Source organism: Rousettus aegyptiacus, unplaced genomic scaffold, assembly GCF_014176215.1.
Source record: "Rousettus aegyptiacus isolate mRouAeg1 unplaced genomic scaffold, mRouAeg1.p scaffold_m13_p_8, whole genome shotgun sequence".
NCBI lineage: Eukaryota > Metazoa > Chordata > Mammalia > Chiroptera > Pteropodidae > Rousettus > Rousettus aegyptiacus.
In genome coordinates this window covers 28403644-28416721 of record NW_023416311.1, presented here as the reverse complement: position 1 = coordinate 28416721, position 13078 = coordinate 28403644, and the positions used below count along the sequence as shown (strand labels likewise).

The window sequence follows — 13078 nt, the reverse complement described above, 5'->3', positions numbered from 1 at the left end:
TTCTAAAGCAGCCCTGCCTTCCACCGAGGTTCCAGCAGTAATGGGCTCCCACTTACCCCTAGGCCCATGAACCACAGACACCTCCAGCCTCACCAACAGGAATTACCCAGCGCCACATGCAAGGACTTTTGCTAGTGAGGAACTGTAGCTTTCCAAAGATCACTGGCAAATTCAGAGCAGAGCCAGAAGAACCTCCCCCCAGGCTTGGGAGACAGCACATACATCTCCCGCCACAACGCCCAGTATCACACAGACTGTGCGGCCCCCATGATCGGGCTCAGTGAAGATGTGTCAGGTTTTTCTGGACTCAAACATGGTGTGTTCCTTGTGTATGGGAGGGAGGAGGAGCCAGCGCAGGGCAGGAGGGTCAGGATAGAAAAGGAGCCGTGGAGGGGAGTTCTGTTGGAGAGGAGTGGGGGAGCCCCTCCAGCCTCCTCCTCTGGCAGCCCCAGGCGGGTCCTTGACCTTCCCACTACATCTACTGCATCTTCTGCCTTGGGCCCCCATCCATAGCCTGACTACTTCCAGCCTCACCCTGAGCCCCAGGTTTGTATCTAGACCTCCCCTAGCCCTGCTGAACCCCCAGGGCCTTTTCTTCCTCCCCACGGTATCTGCACAATTTCCCCTTCTCTCTTCTCCTCCTTCTGCCCAGTTGCTGGAGCTAAGGAGGGAGCAAACTCCTGGGACTGGGGTCAAGGCCAAGGCCTAGAGTGCTGCCCCACCTCCCTCCAGTCTCCTCCCCCAGACTCTGTTGCTGTGCATTCAGCCCTTAACCTGTCAGGTGTCGACTCAGGCAGGACCCGGCCAGCCAGCAGGAGCAACGTCGCTCCGCCGCTTCCACAAGACGCCGCTAGGTGGCGACGCGCTAACGGAGATCCCGACGAAAGGGCCAACCTGAGAGGCGAGGGGCAGAAAGCCCGCCGTCCCGCCTAGCCCTCTCAAAGGGCAGCAACCACCTGGGTTCTCATGGCTTCGGGTCCCTATGCCAGCGACACGGGCCCAAGCTCCCCTCCAGGCCCCGGAGCTCGCCCTAGGGCGCAGGGAACACACCCTGGGGCCCCCTCTACCACCCCTACTCCTGGCGATGCCTTGCCTCTGGGCAGCCCACTTGGTCTTGGGGCCTGGCCAGCAGCCCCAGCCCCAGACCTGGAGACTTGGCCCTAGTATGGCCAAGTAGGGAAAATTGGAGAGGGAGAAGAGCCTGAGAGTCTGGGTTGGGGCTGGCCGTCCGGGTGGGTCCTTCCCTCTCTCTAAGCCTTATTTCTTTTATCTATGAAATGGATCGATACAGTCCATGGCCTAGATGAAGTCAGCATGCACAAGTCCTGACACAAGGCAGGACACAGACTCGATGCTCAATAAGTGGTAGCACCTCGGTTTCCCCTTTACAACTTTCTAGATCATACCTCACCTCTGCCTTTACCCTCTTAGTTTCAGGGTGCTGGAACTTCCTCTAGGCAGTATAGGCAGCAGTTCAGAAGCATCTAATGAATGAACACCTGCACCACACCTCTGACACCTCTGTTCTCCTTGGCAAAACTGGCCCAATCCCCACCAGCTTCAGACTCAGGGAGACAAAGGAGGCCTTTAGGACACTTCCAAGCCTCCGAGTCTGTCCTGCGGGTCCACTGCATCCCCACTGCCAGGCCATAGGCCCTGGAACAGCTACCCCATCTACTGAGTGTGGCCTGTCACAGGGAGGGGGACACAGTACATGTTTAATAAATGCTTGCTAGTTGGATTCATGTGAGAAACAGGGCACTAACAACACATATTGATCCCACTCTGTGCCAGGCACTGTGCAAGGGGCTTCTTTGATATACTTCTTACAATTCTGTGAATAGTTTACCAGCAAGGAAGCTGGGCTCATAGCACACGATGTCACACAGGGAGTTGACATCAGCTGGGGTTGGAGCTCAGCTCTGGCTGACATCAGTTCTTCCCCTGCAGTCACCCAGGGAGCCCCAGATACTCACTGCCGTGAACCCCTCCTTCCCTGCCGAAGACTAAAGCATGAGGCTTGGTAACTGGGCCACTCTCAAGTTTCCCAACTCTGTCCTTCTGAGGCTTCTGATATCCTCATAGCTTCCTCCTAGCCTTTGCAGAGGCTTGTCATCCTAGGAGAGATGTCTTCCCAGCATCATCATTTCCAGCAGGAAGCCTTCCATTACTAGTCCCTAAGTGGAGCCTTCAGTGGACCCTCCATGGCAGGAGTCCCTGGCCTCAGAGCCTTGCTGGGTCCCTGGCTCAAAGACACTGTGGACTCAGCCAGTTGTCAGGGACCAGCTGAGAATACACCACCACCATAACCCTGTTCCATGGGGTAGTCTTCACCACACCCAAACCCAGTTCACAAAGAAGCTTTTAGAAGGGCATTTAGGGCATGTTATAGACAGAATGCTTGTGTCTTCCCCAAATTCATACACTGAAGTCCTAATTCTCAGTGTGATGCTATTAGGAGGTGGGGCCTCTGAGAGGTAATTAGGTTTAGATGAGGTCATAAGGGTGGAGCCCCCGTAATGGGATTAGTGCCTTTATAAGGAGAGGAAGACAGACCAAAGCTCTTTCTTGTACACACAAAGAAGAGGTCATGGGAGGACACAGCAAGAATGTAGCTATCTGCAAGCCAGGGGGACAGATCTCACCAGGGACTGACGCTGCCAGCACCTTAATCTTGAACTTATCTGCCTCCAGAATGTGAGAAATAAATGTCTATGGTTTAAGCTGCCCAGTCTGTAGTATTTTGTTACAGCAGCCCGAGCTGACCAAGACAGGGTAGATGATGAAACTAGGACCCAGAGGGGCTCAGAGACCAGCATGGTCACACAGCACCCAGAGCAAAGACAACACAAATCAAGGTCTGTCACTAGTGAAAAATAAAAGTAGGATAAAGGAATACCAAAAGGGATGAATTTAAAACACACATATTCACAAGGGGCGGGGCAAACTGAAGGTGTAGAATGCAGCCCGAAGAAGGGAAAACTCAGTGCTGCACTGGGCCCCGAGCCTCAGTCACTTTACCACACACCTGTCATCACCTGGCTTGTGTAACTGAGAAAGCTCTGCCTTTCAGTCACCAGGACTAATGCCCCTGAACGCCTAGGGCCAGGCCAGCACAGGCAGCCCCCGAGACCCTAGAAGCCCACTAGCACCCATCTTCTCAGGGTCTCAGGCTAAAAGACACTGGGCACTGGGAGCATTCTGGAAAGTTCCTTTAAGACGGCATCGTAGAGCCAACCCTGGGCTGGGGTTGGAAGTCTAGGTTCTCTTTCTGCTTTGCTCCTGCCCTGGGCCCTTCTTTGAACTTCAGTACAACAAATAATAGGCTTGGGTGGAGAGCGCTGTGCTGAAGGAGGCTCACACGGCTCTAGAAAAAGGTTGTGTGCATCTGGCCTGGGCGGGAGAATTTACGCCATGGAAAGCATCAAACCCTACTACTCCCTCCCTCCCTTCCTCCCTCACTCCTTCCTTCCTTCCTTGCTTTCTTTCCTTCTTTCTCTCCCTCTTTGTCTCTCTGTCTCTCTCTGTCTTTCTTGTTAGAGTGAGTTGTTAATTATTTACCTACACTGGCTAGTTGGGCAGCACATTCCTCCTCCACGCACAGGACTAGCCGCCCCGGAAGCAAGCTGGCACCTCGCAGCAGCGGGCCTGGCCCGTCTGGTGCCCTTGCCACCCACCAGGTCGCACAGAGTAAGGTCACAACATGTTCTTCCACTTGCTAGATTTCTTCTTTCCCATGCACAGTGCTAATCCCGCCCCCCCCACCCCCCACCCTACTTGACATCTTCCTCAAGCATGTCCAGTCCCAAAGTGTCCCTAGAGAAGATAATATTTTAACAGAGTCACTTCTGGGCCTCATAGGGACCATCAATAACAAGGGGGGATGGTTTCTGAGGTTCAGTGCAGGGGGACACAGCAGCAAACCCAAGCCACGGAGAATCCGTCAACGCCATCCCAGGCGATTGCAGAGCTGATCAATCAGTGAGGTCGGCAGGCAGAGCTGTCAGGAATTCCAGCAGCACCAGCATGGAGTTGGCCTAATTTGGACATGGGCTCGGCTAAAGCTGGCCTTTGAACACTCTAAAGCAAAAAGGAAAAAAAAAAGAAAGAAAAAGAAAAAAAAGGCTTTGCTAAGCTTATAGCAGGATCGCAACAGAGATGCTTAACCTACTTAAGAAAAGCGATCTCTCTCAAACACTTTTATTTTAATGCAAGCTTTTAGGCACACCGTGGCTGATACCCTGATTACGATCTGCCTTTGTTCCTAGAGGTTGACTCCCTCCTTAGGACTACCCAGAAGTTAAAATTGCTGCCTACACCGAGCATTAATAAAACTTCCTTTTAAGAATATCCAGCCATCCATTCAGCCAACCAGCTTTCCTCTCTTTCATTTAGCAGCATTTATTAAATGACAGCTGTGGCCAAGCCTTATTGTGCCTACACACTCAGACACTGTCTATGTCACATTGGCCCTACTGCCCGCTTTGTGGGATCTGACCGTAGAGGCCCTGGGGATGTGACATCATTGGACCAAACGTATCCCTTATTATTACAGGCGCTGTAGATTGACTTCTTACTCAAGTGTAACTTCATCTAGTGGCTGCTCCGATGAATGTTGACTGGTGCTGCTCACACCCCAAGCAAGTGGCTAGTAGGAAGGCCTGGGGAAGGAAGCCAGTAACTGCCTGCTCTGGACTTGATCAGTGCCTTTTCATTATGTCTCAGCAGTTGAACTCGCTTTACAAGTGAAGTCATAGGCAGAACCCCGGGATGTAAAACGCATGAGAACAGAGTAACCCTCACTAAGGCATGTCCTGCCAGCTGGCCCTTTTTCTTGGACCTTCCCTGGATCTTCCAGCTCTAATGTCTTTGGTTTTTACTGAGGTCTGATCTTCCCTTCATCTGAGAACCCACGTTTAGAGGTCACTCCAACCTAGGGATATTAAAAAGAGACAAGGAACAAAAATTGGAGGTTATGGTAACAGCCCAAAGCATTACTTACTGGGCGCCACCCTCATCTGTTTCGTCCTTATTCACTCCATGGACACTGCCCCCTGAAAACCTCCGGACAGAAGAATCCTCTTGTTTTCCACCTGATGGCAGCCCTCTCCCCCTACTGCTCTGGGTCGCTGTGGCGATGACGTTTCTGGTTATAGCCTCTGCCAAACCAATGACTGGGATACTGAGCCCCACAGAAAACACCATGGCCCCTGCCTCATTCATTCAACAATATCTATGTATCAGGCCCTGTGCTAGACACCAGGGAGACAATGAGACCCTTGTGAGACAAAGCTCTGCCCTCATGGAATGTGAAATGGATACTGGAAAGGATATAGGCAATTACAGCCTGGAGCCGTGCGTGCACCTGTGAGGGCAGGAGAGGAGTTTGGGGGCACAGTGGAGGAGCCTCACTCAATCTGGGGCTTAGGGAAGTGTTCCTAGAGGAAGTAGCCTCTGAACTGATAGTTGGAGAATTAGCCAGAAGCAAAGGGTACAGGTGAAGTGGGTTTTGCCAAAGAGAACGGCAGGTGCAAAGGCCTAGGGGCGAGCAAGAGTTAGAGAAACCTTGGGAGGAGTGTGGGAGCTAGAATTTGGTGTAGCTTAGAGTAAGGCGGCAAGACAAAGGGCTAGGCCAGGTAATGCTAGAGAATGGCCTGCAGGCAGCAAGGGCAGATGGCCTGGGGAGGGTAGTAGCCAGCCTTCATGAGGAAGCAGTTTTCGCAGTCAAGGTTGCACTCTATAGGGCTCAAGCCAAGTTGGCGGTGGGTGAGCCAAGGGCTGCTCTGGTCTAGGCCTGCCTTGAAGGACAAAGAAAGGCAGCTAAGGATCTCATTCTTTGTGTTCCAGGGTCCCAAAGCCCTCGGGAAGCAGGTCTCAGAGTCTGTGCGGCTCTTCACCACAGTCTTCCCCTGGGCCTTGGGCACTGATCCCTGGGTTCCTGAGCATGGCTGAGCAACAGGCCCAGGCCACTCACCCACAAACAAGGCGGGCCCTCACTGCTCCAGGATTCCAGATGTTACAAGCCCGAGGGACCATGGACCAGGTCCATGGGGTTGGGTCCTCACAGAATGCCTTCTCTTGGACTGCACTGGGCAGAGGGCTGCCAATACCCTCTTGATAGGAATGTTGTCTGCAATGCTGTCTTGGTGTGCGCCTATCAGGATTCGAAGAAAGCCGTTTTCCCAGGCCTCAGTCCCCGGAATGAATGTTACTCTCCCCGGCAGCTATTTGGGTCCCCACGGACTTGTGGACGTACTAACCAATCGTTTCCCTCTCTGCTTGGTCTATTAGGACATTAGGATTCCAATTGTCAGGACCAGCAACTGGCCTGTGGGGCATGTAATAATCATGTTATTGATTATTGATTGATTGATTATTGGTTACATATTGAGTGCTTTGTTTCAATCACTGTATTGACTGCTTTACAGGTTTCATCTCATTGAATCCTCACAACGGCCCAAGATTCTATGTTACCCCATTTTAGAGATGAGGAAATGGAGGCCGCAGAATTTTATGGACCTGAGATTCCAACCAGCTCTGTAGCCTTCTGCCTCTCACTTCCTTCCCCCAGGGGACGCTCTTATTTTGCCTTTGTGTTCATTTTATCCTATTGTCTATCTGCATTTCTATATGTTTCCTGGATAAGGTAAATATGACTAACCAACAAATTTTAAATGACACCCCTCTCCCTACCAGCTCTGAGCTATCACCCCAAAGGTGTGTATCTCAAGGCCTGAGTGACTTTATTCCCAGGAAGCTCCAGGCTTCTCACACAAACAAACCCAGTAACAGACCTGTCCTCCTGCTCTCCATGTGTTCTGACATCCCAGGGGGACATGGCTTGGGACCAAGCTAGGATCTTCCTGCCCGAGCCATCCATTTTTTCACTCATTCATTTGTGCGGCACACGACTAACCTGATGAATGGGATCACCATCATGGCTAACCTGTGTCCAGGGGCGTTGAGCCTCAGAGGTTGGCTGATGGGGCCAGTGAGGGCAATACCGCAGGCCGAGAAGGGAAGAGTCACTGTGTACCTCCAGGGCCAGGGTCTGTCCTGGGGCTGCACCCTGGAGCAGATGTAGGCTTTTGGGTTGAGCCTCAGAATGACTAGCCCTGCTCATTGCATGCACCTCTCTCACTTGCTCAGGTAGCCCCGAGCCTACCTGCAGACAGAGCCTCAACATCCTAGAGCACTACTGCAAGGCTTCCTGAAGAATGGCTGCCACTCCAGCATGCGTGAAGCCCCTTCCTCTTCAGAACTGTCCAGGCCAACTGGGGCCTGGAACCAAAGCACTTGGAAAACACTTGAGATACTCCACCTTGCCCCATCCTCTTATTTCAGCTTGGCTCTCCCTCCCCAGCATGAGAGGCAGTGGGAGAAGGGAAACTTCCATCTCTCCTCCGTGCCGACAGACAGACAGACAGACAGACTGGGTCTCAGCACTGCAGGAGTTTCAGGCCTGGTAGGGACTCTATGACAGAAAAAAGTAGCACGTTTCCTGGGTCCCCCTCTACTGCGGTGATGAGGGATAGGGAATGGCCTCCAGAGATGCAGGACAAGGTGGGGTGATGGGGCCACCCAGTTCTCACCCTGGGCCACCCCAGGCTGCCACCCTATGGGACTTTGCTGGCCCGTGAACTCTCCGTGGCTTCCAGAGGCGCTAATTCCCTCATTTTCCAGAGGGCTCCTTGTGGGCTGAGAGGTAGGGAAAGACTGGTGCGTTATTGTGCACTTTTTCTTAAGTCTGTGATAAGCTCCTTCTATTAGACTATAGATCTCGTCACATAAAATAGATTTGTGGACTCGCAGCCAGGGAGAGCCATGCTCCTGAGCTGTGAAAATGGCTCATTTCCCCCCCTCTTCCTCGAGTAACTGATGGTCATGAATTTTTCACCCAAATGTCGCCACTAAAGATGTCACCAGCCTCCCACCCCTGGAGATTTTATGATCTGGTCCTAATGGGGTGGGGGTGGGGGACAGGGAGAGGGGACGGCTATGTCCTGGAACCAGAAAGAGAACTCTGAATGTAGAGGAGTGGGGACCCAGAGAGCAGAGACTGGGCTTTCAGTTCTGGAGACAGTAGAGCTCCGTTTCTTGAGCAATTACTGTGTGGCTGACCGGAGCCAAGCACTCTACACCCACTATCTCGTTTCATCTTTGCAACAACCTGGCAAAAGCAGTGGCAGCTGAGTTAGGCCTCAGAGAGGTTGAGTAATTTACCTAAGGTCACAAAGTTTATTAAAGCCTCAGAACCACAGGCAAACCCAGCTCCCAAGCGCTCCATAGCCTGGGCCATTGATTGCTGCATTTCACTGCCACTGTTACAGACTCAGGACCTGGGGTGGGCCATCTGCCTCCTCTTCTCTGGCTCAGGAACCTGATGAGCAAATAAGACAACCTATGGAACAGTAAGGCTGAGAAGTAAGACATACACTTGCATTCTCACCTAGGTGGGGAAATAAACTCTTTTGCAAGGATCAGAGTCAAAGTCACATTCAATGGAGAAATAGCCTTTCCCCCTGCAGCACTAAACTCTGAGACACTGAGATGCTGCCTGTGTGGTAAGGTGTGTTTTCCTTTCGGGTAACTAGTTAGGGTGATATTCATCGCTGTAGCCAGAGAGGGGATGGACTCAGGACTGGAAACACTCACTGTCTTAGTGCTTGGGGACCCCAGGCAGACTCCCCCATAGTGGGCGCAGGAGGGCTTCCCTGGCTTTTAGCCAACACCTGCAGCATCAGAAGGGAGGGGACCCTGACTCTTCACCCTCCGGGAAGGACTAGGTTGCCAGATAGAAAGAGAGGGTTCCGGGAAACAGAAAGAAGAGAGAGCTGGGTGTGGGGAGGGAGGATGTCCTTGGGGCACAGCCCCCGAAGTTTCCAAAAATATCCTCATGTCTACTATCTACTCAATACATAATCCTTTGAGATAAGAAGTGTAGGCCAGGGCTACTTTCCCCGTTTATCAGATGAGGACATCAGGACTACGTGTGGAGGTAGTAGAGAAGGCTGGAAGAGCAGGGCTCTATCCCCTGCACCAGGTACCCATATATAGTTCCCGCCGCCTCGTCTCCCCTGTTTCATATCACCTGCTCAGAACCAGCTCCAGAGGATCTCTAGCCCTGCTATAGGTTGAGCCCTGACCATTCCACACCCTCTGGTCATGCTCTCCCAGGCCCCAGGCCCGAGGGCACTGACTGAGAAATCAAGGTTATCCTTGGAGGTCCCGGGGGTGGGGGGCACTGCCAAAGCCTCTCCATAGCCTGCCTAGCCTGCAAAGCTGGAGGTCCTGGTTCTAGTCCCTTCCTGCCCCTCCCCAACTCACCTCAGCTTCCATCTCTGAAAGATAAAGGAAGGTTCTCCAACGAGGTGAGATCCCCTCAGGTGCATCCTCTCGGTCTCAGTAGCACCCAACACAGCAGTCCTCATGAGGGTGACAGGGCCTGAAGATGGGAGGTGGGGATGTGTCAGCTCGGCCCATGGACAGCTGGAGGAGGCCTGGTAGGCCAAAGCAAGCCATCTGGGAAGAAATTACAGTGGCCCTTCGGCTCTCTAAGGCAAGTGGAGATCCAGGCCCTCAGCCACTTTGCAAAGCCCTCTCCCCAAGGGTGAGGATACCCATCTGAGGGTCTGCGAGGAGCCGGGGGGCGGGGGGTGGTGCAGCGTGGCTGAGGAATGGGAGCCATGGGAAGAAGGAGAGAAATCTAGCACCCAGCCCCTAAAGGGAACTAGAAAATGTCCTGGATTGATTGACACTTTACAAGAATCAAACACTTTGCACGTGGCACTCCAGGCTGCAGTCAGATTATTGCCCTATAAATGAGCAAGAAGCATCTTGACCGATTCACGACCAGGAGGAATCAAGCCCCAGACAAGTAAACAGGCAATTACAATGCAGCCCAATAACTCTAATAGGAGTTTCGAAAGAGGAGTGAGCTCAGGGTGCTTGCTGAGCAAGTTACTAACTCTGCCCAGGGGCAAGAAGATGGCAGGAATACTTCCCGGAAGAGGGGACAACTCAGTTAATAACCATTAGGGACACTTGGGCTGCAGTTCTGATGATACAGTGACTCACATCTTGAGGTGGGTCAGTTATGTGAAGGACAGATGGACTGGTGGGGGATCAAGCTCAGAATTGTTTGGAACCTTAGAGTTTTAGCTTGAAAATACATTTTTGAATTATCGCACTCATGAGACAGGTCATTGGGACAGAAGGAAAGCCCAGAAACGTACCCCAAAATATACTGGAACTTAATGTTGATAGAGGTGGCCTCTTACATGAAGGAGGTAAAGATGAACATTTTAATAAATGATGTTGGCACAACTGGGAAACAAGCTGGAGACCAATAAAACTGGAGACTGGGACATCAGGACAAACTCCATATGGATCCAAAATTTAGCTGTAGAAATTAAAACTGTAAGAGAATCAGGAAAGCATAAGTGAGTCTCTTTATAACTGTAGCATGGGAAAGTCTTCCAACCATGACTTGAAATCCAAACGCCAGAAAAGTAAAGATAATGAATTAAATTAATAACAATAATAAGGAACTTCTACATGATGAAGAACACCATAAACAAGGTCAAAAGACAAACAGGGAGAAAACAGGGAGCAACTGACGTTAGAGCTAAAGGGCTAATCTCCCTAATATGTGAAGAGTTCCTAGAAAACAAAAAGAAAAAGACTTAACGACACAACAGAAAAGAAGGCAAAAGATTTGAACAGAGCGTTCAGAGGAAAAGAAAGCTAAGTGACTCTTAAACATAGAAAAAGGTACTCTACCTCATTCATTTTAAGAGATATATGACTTAAAACTACACCAGAGTACCTACCATTTCTTAGCTATCAGATAGGCAAAAATCCAAAAGTATGACAACACAGCCTGATGGTAAGGCTGTTGTGTTGGGAAACAAGCACACTCACATGTTGCTGGTGGGAATGAAAAAAAAGCACAATCCGATGAAAGATGATTTAGTCATTTCTTATCACAGTTATAGACGCATTTACCCTTTCCCCCGACAATCCCACTTCTGGGAATTTACTCGACAGATACGCCTTGAACACTTGAGAAATGCGGTATGTATAAGCTTATTCGTCGCAGCTATCTGTAATAAATAGCAAACATTTGGCAACAACTCATGTGTCTATCCAAAAGGACTAGTGAAATAAGCGTTGGTATAGCCACATAATGGAATACTATACAGCCGTTGGAGGAGAAGGAGGAGGGAGAAGAAGAGGAGAGGGGGAGAGAGGCAGAGGGAGAAGAAGGAAGCAGCTCTCTATGTTCCAATATCCAAAAATCTCCTGTATATATTAATAGGTCAGAACATAAAGAGTAGAACAGCACATATATATGTAAATACATGTCACTTTATGCAGGTACATAAAGAAATACTGGACGGATACACGAGAAACTAATTAAGAGTTTCTATAAGGATCAGGGGATGGGGTGGCTGGGACATGAGTGGAAATGGGACTTCTGATGAATGGCTTTGGATAGCAATTTGGATTTTGAACCACATAAATGTACTTCATATAAAACTTTGATATTAAAATAAACGACTTGCCATGTAAGTAAACATGTTATCAGGTATGTGTCTGGTGATTTGCTTATCCCTAAATACAAAGTCCTAGACTCATAGCATCTCGTCTGTGCCCCTTTGCACACTCAGTTTGGGAGAAAGGGCTATAGCACCGGAGTCACTCACTGACAGGTTCTCAGCAGGGCAGACATATGGCAACCCAGGAAAGCTCACAGCCCCATGGACACCTGTAGGGCAAGGGGACTGTGGTTAGAGTCCTGGAGGCAGCTCTGGATCAAGATGAGACCTCCTCAGGGCCCAAGCTTCCATACTGCCCCCCCACCGCCCCCGTTCAATGTCCAAGCTCCCGAGAAACAGCTTAGCACCCAGCTGCTGACTTCTCTGCAGGCTGCAGGATTCTCTGATTTGGGGAGAGAGGCTACTTCAGTGGGCTCAAGTAATCTCAGGGTCCAGGGACTGGGCTGGTTAGGCCCAGGGCTCTCAGCCGATACGATGATAGGTGGCCAGAAGAGCAGCTCTGGCACTCTGTGGGGACCTAGTGGGTGTCCCTCTTCTCCCACCCTTTCAAGATGAAGACTTCCTTCCAGCTGCAAACAAAAGCTAGGCGGGGCAGAAGGGAGTCCTAGATGGGTCTCCATATCCTGCCTCCTCCAGGAAGCCTTCCCAGATCCATTGGAATGGCGGGATATCTCTTAGGACTCCCTCTGCTAGGCCACAACCTGTCCAGGGTACACCACCTCATATCCTCCCTCTCAGCACTGGCCTGTTGGTCCCCTGACGTGGAGCATCTGGCCCCTCACCAGTGTGAGACTCTGGAGTACTGTGCAAACTGTAAAGGACTATGCACCAAGAGGAGGGACTGTCAGACAGTGAGTCCCCAACACAGGCCTGGGTTTTAAATGCCATGTTTGCTTGCACCCCACCCAGCGGCTTGTACACACCTGTGCACAGAAGGCTGTAATTTTTCTGCATGAGTCATAGGTAGGATCACACCCAAGTTACCGTCACTCCGCTCCTTAGGGCGGGCTGGCCAGGCAGTCGCCTTTGTCTTCCAATTATGCTGTTTTTTATTGCTCTTTTAACCATAACAGAAACACCCAAAGGGCTAAGGTCTGGAGGGCAATTAATGACATACAGAAAAAACCACAAAAAGCCCCCAGATTTGGGCCTCATAGTATTTGGGCCCTGAGTCTGGACTGTGTGTCTGGGCCTCTAGTTAGGTATAAGGAGGCCGTATGGGGTAGTGGCTAGTGAATGCATTCTGACATCCTGCCTGTTGAGTTCAGATCTTGGCTCTGATTAGCCATTTTACGTCTCTGAGTCCCCATTTCTTTTTCTATATGATAATGCTGAGAGGATAACTAAGCTGACACTGTGAAACACTTGCAACCTAGTAGATATTCCATCAATACTGTCCTTGAAGGCCTTCGCACAGTTAGTGCTTTCAGTTTTATGGGCATATTTCTTCTCCCTCCAACTTCCTGTCATTTTCTTCGGACCTTAACACACTGCTATGCACATAGTAGGTGCACAGG

At 50.7% G+C, this 13078-nt stretch overlaps 1 long non-coding RNA gene across 4 annotated transcripts in view; it reads right to left on the bottom strand.

Annotated features, from left to right (window-relative positions):
- Positions 1-3788: 3788 nt before the first annotated feature.
- LOC118606802 overlaps positions 3789-13078 on the bottom strand; it is a 39233-nt gene continuing 29943 nt past the window's right edge. Inside the window, exons 3-5 of one of the 4 annotated variants that reach the window (XR_004952632.1) lie at positions 10236-10417; positions 9328-9445; positions 3789-4080 (exon numbers count right to left, since the gene is read on the bottom strand). This is a non-coding gene — a long non-coding RNA (uncharacterized LOC118606802). The other 3 variants (XR_004952634.1, XR_004952633.1, XR_004952635.1) reach the window with 3 other exon arrangements.